The sequence below is a fragment of the Grammomys surdaster genome, unplaced genomic scaffold, assembly GCF_004785775.1.
Source record: "Grammomys surdaster isolate TR1022 unplaced genomic scaffold, NIH_TR_1.0 1114, whole genome shotgun sequence".
Classification (NCBI taxonomy): domain Eukaryota; kingdom Metazoa; phylum Chordata; class Mammalia; order Rodentia; family Muridae; genus Grammomys; species Grammomys surdaster.
This window is the reverse complement of record NW_021605533.1, coordinates 265-6676: the sequence shown is the minus strand read 5'-3', so window position 1 is coordinate 6676 and position 6412 is coordinate 265. Positions and strand designations below refer to the sequence as shown.

Here is a 6412-nt window from a genome sequence, read left to right as displayed (position 1 = left end):
CACTAAAAGGCGACTGTGGCCGAGGAGGAATTCAGTAATCATAATCAAGATGACCCATTCTGTTGACAGCCAGCCTCTTTCCCCACCCATCCCTGTCATTGCCCAAAGGCCACATGAACAAAGTGGCTATGGTGGCCAAGATGGGGGTTATGCTTGGGTTCAAAAACATGGATTTCCACTCACCAAGGCTGACCTGGCTACAGCTGCTGCTGAATGCCAGATCTGCCAACAGCAGAGACCAAGACTGAGCCCCAGAGATGGCACCATTTCCCACGATGACTTGCCAGCAACCTGGTAGCAGGTAGACTACACTGGACCACTTCCTCTGTGGAAAGGCCAACGTTTTGTTCTTACTGGAGTAGATAATTATTCTGATTACAGATTTGCCTTTCCTGCACATAATGCCGAAACCACTACAATACCTTTAAACTCAGCACTTGGGAAGTAGAGGCAGTCGGATCACAATGAGTTCCAGGACAGCCTGGTCTAGGCAAAAACCAAAATCAGAAAACACTGATCAAAGAAACAGAAGATGAGCTGCCCGAAAGGCGCGGGACTCCATGGAGACGGCAAAAATGCTTGGCATTAAACCTATCTCCCGCAGACTGAGCGCAAGGGGTACCAAGAGCTGCAGGGTGCCCTGGCCTCCTGCACCAGCAGGAGCAGTTGGAGTGGAGCCTGTGCATTTCCAGGAGGTTCCCTGATCTGGGAACTAGCCAGGACCCGGTATCCAGTTCTATAAACCAAGGAAGAGGACCCAAATCCAGCATGTACACCGAGTTCTCAAGACCTCAAGGGGCTGGAGCTTTAAACCCAGGCACTGGAGAAGGCTGTACGTGTGGGGAAAGGTGTGTCCAACACTGGACAAAGAGACATAATCCCCAGTCTGATATTTAAGGCAGCCACTTCTGGTGCCACTGACTCTGTCCATCCTCGGGCTCCCAGCCAGAGTGGCAGCCGTGTATTGGGTGCAAGATCCACCAAGAGCATACAACTGACCACAGCCCCTGCCCAGGATTGCCCTGAGCGCAGACACAGTTAAGGAGAGATATTCCCATGTAAGAATACAAGACCAAACTACTGGGTATGGATCAGGCCTCAGGGACCAACAAATGGTCCCATCATCTGCTCATCATGCTACAGAACTCTTCACATTAAAGAAGGGAACTCTCCTGCAGCTACCTGCAGCCTTCAGGAAGACAGCTTCTCAGAATTCCCGCCTGTGGGCCCAGCCCAGCTCTACATGAACCAACGACTCCACAGACACCACAACTCAGTTCCTTCACAAACTCCAGATGGCTTCAGGCTGTTCCAGCCACAGGCCCAGTGTTACAGAAGTCGAGGCGCATGCCCAGAGCTTGAGGAAGGCCTATACGCTGCTGAGACTTCATATGCAAAAGGAACTTACAACAGCCCCCACTGACTGGATGCAGGAGTACCGATGCCTGCTCACGCTGGAAGGACTGCAGACATTGTTGGACAATGTCTCCACAGGATTCAGGCACTCCATGCAGCTCTGACAGAACAACTTCCACGAGTATGCCTTGCAGAGAAGCCCACTCAGGCCCCGTCAGTCTGTGGAGGGCAGGTGAACTCTTTGTGGAACGAGCTCCTTCTCTATCTACTCTAGCACCAAGGAGTTGCAGGCCTTGGCAACCTTGAAGCTTCAAGTGGCCATGCTAGACCAATAGATCCATCTAGAAAAGGTTCTGATAGCGGAACTCCTCACTCTGATAAATACCAGGAGCCAGGAGGACGGCCTTGGCTTGTACTGTGTTGGGCTACATACAGTTTGCTCTGTGAGGGAGGCAAACACTTCCTCATAGTCCTTCAAGACCACCCTGCTGACTAAGCAGTCTGGCCAGACAAGCCTCTCTGTGAGAGCCCCCTCCTCTCAGCTGGAGTGCAATGAACAGGGATTGAGGGAGATTTGCCCGTTTGGGGAGCTGTGAGCACAGAGCTATATAACCTCACTGGGAAAGCTGGGTGACCAGGGTGCCCCCCCTCACCCCCTAGCTCCTCTTAGCCACCAGACTTCCTGGTCAGGGCTCAGCTTTCTGCCTTCCTGAGAGAATCCTTGGCTGCCTCTACTTTCTCTCACTGTAGGCCTACAGACAACCTACATGACACTAGAACCCTTTTAGGAAGTAGAAGGATTTAAGTACATCACACTAGGGTTTGGTAAGGAGCTTCTTGGACTCTTGTTTATGTCTTTGTGGTTTTAAGAATTGTATTGATTGTCGGGCAGTGGTGGCACATGCCTTTAATCCCAGCACTCGGGAGGCAGAGGCAGAGGCAGAGGCAGGTGGATTTCTGAGTTCGAGATCAGCCTGGTCTACAGAGTGAGTTCCAGGACAGCCAGGGCTACACAGAAAAACCCTGTCTCGAAAAACAAAACAAAAAATAAATAAATAAAAATTAAAAAAAAATAGGAATTGTATCAATTACCTGGGCAGGAAGCAGAGGCAGATAAATCTGAGTTCAAAGCCAGCTTGGTCTACAGAGCAAGTTCTAGAACAGCCAGGACTATACAGAGAAACCCTGTCTCAAAAAACCAAAATGAAAAAAAAAGATTTGTATCAATGAAGGGGTTTGGAGCATGCCTGCAATCCCACCGGGGAGGCTGAAGCCGGAGGATCCTAAGTTCAAGGCCAGCCTGAGCTCTATTTAAATAAAATAAATAAAGGAAGGGCTATATCAATAAAATTTTAAAAAAAGAGAGAAGATAAAAATAAATGGAAGAATACCTTGTGAATCAGAATAAAATCATTTTATCAGAATGTCCACACTGCCCTGATGAATATATAGATTCAATTGCCATCAGAATCCTTGTGGCATTATTTAAATAAAGAATAATCCTAAAATTTATATAGAAACATAAAAGAACGGCCAAACCACTTCTGAGGAAAGTTGGACACTCCCCGATTTGAATACAAGCTGGTTGCCATGGCTCCTTCCCTGACGTCCCACTTAGGAAGCTAAGGCAGAATGGTCATTTGAGCCCAAAAGCTTGAGATTAGCCTGAGCAACTGAGTGAGACCACTCCAGTCTCCAGGAAAAATATTACCACAAAGCTACAGTGGTCAAAAACATGGTGGTCTGGAATGTTGACTCAACAGTTAAGAAAATTAGCTGCTCTTCCAGAGGAGCCAGAATCAATTCCCAGCACCAATATGGAACTCACAGTCCTTTGGGAAATGTAATACCCTCTTCTAGGCTCAGGCACCAGGCATGCACACAGACATACATGCAAAACATTCAAACCCATAAATAATGAAAAATATTTTAAGGAAAAAGAAACATGATACTAACAAAACAAGTAGAATGAAATGAGCACTTCGGAATGATTGCTGACAAGAGCATGGAGTGGGCTTACCAATGTGAGAGGCAGCCAAACTGAAGCCATTCTGAACAGAGATCAAACAAAGTTTAAGTTCCTAAGGCCTCCCTTGATGAGCTACTTCTTGGTTGGCAAGTTGAGCTATGAATGCTGGGAAAGTCCATTCACCACAGTTGAGCAAACCGATGAGAACAGGATAAGTGTACCATGAAGAAATATTCCTAGGAACGTTCCCACCCTGAATCCTGATTGGTGGAAAATGTAACTGTAACTTGGCACAGATGATTGTAGCTTCTGTGATGTTTGTGCTTAAAAGCTCTTCAGCATTCTGGCTTGGGTTGCAGTTCCGTTCCTGAGTCTGTCTGCATCCCTGAGAGATCAGTAGTGGGTTGATTACAATGAACTTTTCTTTCTGCACTGACCTGGTATTTGAGTTGTGTTAGATTCAAGTGGACCCCACAACACTAGAAAAACTAGTTTGCATCCAGAGTATTTATTATCCCAGGAAATCTGGATTCCACATACCAAAGCATGAAACTGGACCCTTATTTTACACCAGACACCAAAATCAACTTACTGTGGAAGACATGCAAGTGTGAGATTGTAACTAAAGAGTTCTGGACCATTGGCTTTGGCAGTGACTTTCAGAATACCACACTATCACAAGGCACCGTGCAAGCTTCCAAGGTCTTACACACAGCTACAGCAACCACATCAACAACCAGCATGATGAGAACCCAAAGGATGCAGTAGTGGTACACACACCCTGGCTGTAAACAACAGCTCTCTAATTGACATAGGACTTGCTCAACAAGAGGGAAACCGTGCCTGGTACTGGAAACTCAGCTAATTACTCAGTGTTAGTGATTACTGAAGGAGAAGCTACACCACTAATTTAGTAAACCATCATAATCCCTAGCAGAAACCTATAACCATCTGTCTTTTTTTTTTTTTTTTTTTTTTTGGTTTTTGGTTTTTCAAGACAGGGTCTCTCTGTATATCCCTGGCTGACCTGGAACTCATTCTGTAGACCAGGCTGGCCTCGAACTTTGAAATCCGCCTGCCTCTGCCTCCCAAGTGCTGGAATTAAAGGCATGCGCCACCACCACCCGGCTGTCTTCTTTTTTTTTTTTAAATAAAAGATTTATTTATTTACTTTATTTACATGAGTACGCTGCAGCTGTCACCAGAAGAGGGCATTGGGTATCCCATTATAGATGGTTGTGAGCCATCATGTGATTGCTGGGAATTGAACTCAGAACCTCTGGAAGAGCAGTCAGTGCTCTTAACCACTAAGCCATCTCTCCAGCCCACCATTTGTGTTTAAACCCACAGATAAGTGTAGTTTTTACCCCTCATCAAGGAAATTTCCCTGCAACAGATGGAGATCATTACAGAAAACCATAATCAATCAAAATGTAGAATTGCTACAGAGCCCAGCCCCAATGGACACATCTTTAAAACAATTCCATACCTACAACTGAGGTAAGCTGAGAGAAGAAGAAAGGTTGTAAGAATCAGAAGATCTGGGAATTTGCTGTGAGATTGTCTCCTAGTGATGTTAGAAGTGTCACCAACATGACAGCCCAAACATGAGCTGAACAAGGACACCAATGGACAAACAAGGAAAAGACCTACAGGTCTTTTCTCTATACAATTATACAACTCTATACAATTATAGGCAACTAAAGAAAGCTTGAAAAATGTAAACAGCATGCTGGACACTGGCTATACAACAGTGGGGTCAACATTGGCAACCATTTTCCTGGAGGATTAACCAGGTGACACCTTCTCAGCATCTATAACCCAGTCTACAAGAGGGAAACCCAGAAGCAAGAACAGCTTTTGAAGCAACATCCTTGGGAGTTGGGGTAGGGACCACACCTTGACTGTGACCAATAGCTAGGACCAGGCAGTGAAAGAATACCACGAGTAGGGCAGGTTGCTGAAAACCAAGACAAAGACACCTTGTACTTAGTGTTGAGCATCACAAAAGCAACGTCAGCCTCACAGGTGAAGGAGTGAGACTGTAATCGTACAATGAATTATGCAAACCCATGGGATGGTGTAGAAAGCCTCCATCTGAGACTGAGCACAGCCCTGTCTGCATCCAGTGCTCTCACGCCTGTCACGTGTGCTGTTGTTCTCTATCTCCCCCTGGCTCCCATTTATTTTCTTTTCTCTAAGGAAAATAACGCTGGGCTGGTTTGCAGAGTCTCTGTATCTGCCTCCTCAGAGCTGCGGCTGTTCTGTTACCTGAAACTTAACCTCTCGTCTCTCCCTCTCTTGTCCTCAGCATCCCTCTCCCCTACCTCTACTGAACTAATACTCTTCTTCCTTCCTCATCATACCAACAGGAGCAAACATACTAGTGCACAAAGTACTCTCAGTACCCCTTTCCTTCCTTCCTAAGACAGTAAAGGACGATTAGGTTTTGACTGTATGGTATTTTCACAGTCGGCTTACCCCTTGATAGCAATTACTGTTGTAGACACATTGTCAGAGTACTAGGACCAGGCCAGCAACAGCAATCTAGAAGAAGAAAACAACACCTCAACTTTGTTAGACCCGTATCTCTCTTGTACACTACGAACACTTGCACTAAAAGAATAAAAGTGACATAATTTTAAAAAAATTATTCTTTGGTTTATTTTTATGAGTGTATGTATATATGCCTAGTGTTTGAGATCTGATGCGGGGGTCAGGTCCCCTGGAACTAGAGTTACAGACGGATGGAAGGAACACGTGGGCTAGGAACCAAACTCAGGTCCTCTGCAAGAGCAACAAATGTTCTTCCAGTCACATTTTTTATGTATATGGATGTTTCACCTACCTGTAAGTCAATAAACCAGTGTGCATGCCTGGTGCCCACAGAAGTCAGAAAAGTATATTGGATCCTCTGGAACTGGAATTGCAGACTGTTGTGAGCTGCCATGTAGGTGCTGGGATTCAAAACCCAGTCCTCTGCAAGAATAGACAGTGCTCTTAAAACTGTTGAGCCATGTCTCTAACTCTAAGATAATACAAATAAAATAAAATAGATTCCCTAACAACCTAAGAACAGAGGCTTAA

General features: G+C 45.5%; 1 pseudogene; it reads left to right on the top strand.

The window, feature by feature from the left end:
• Positions 1 to 604: 604 nt before the first annotated feature.
• On the top strand, positions 605 to 1852 carry LOC114634813 (annotated as a pseudogene).
• Positions 1853 to 6412: the final 4560 nt, after the last annotated feature.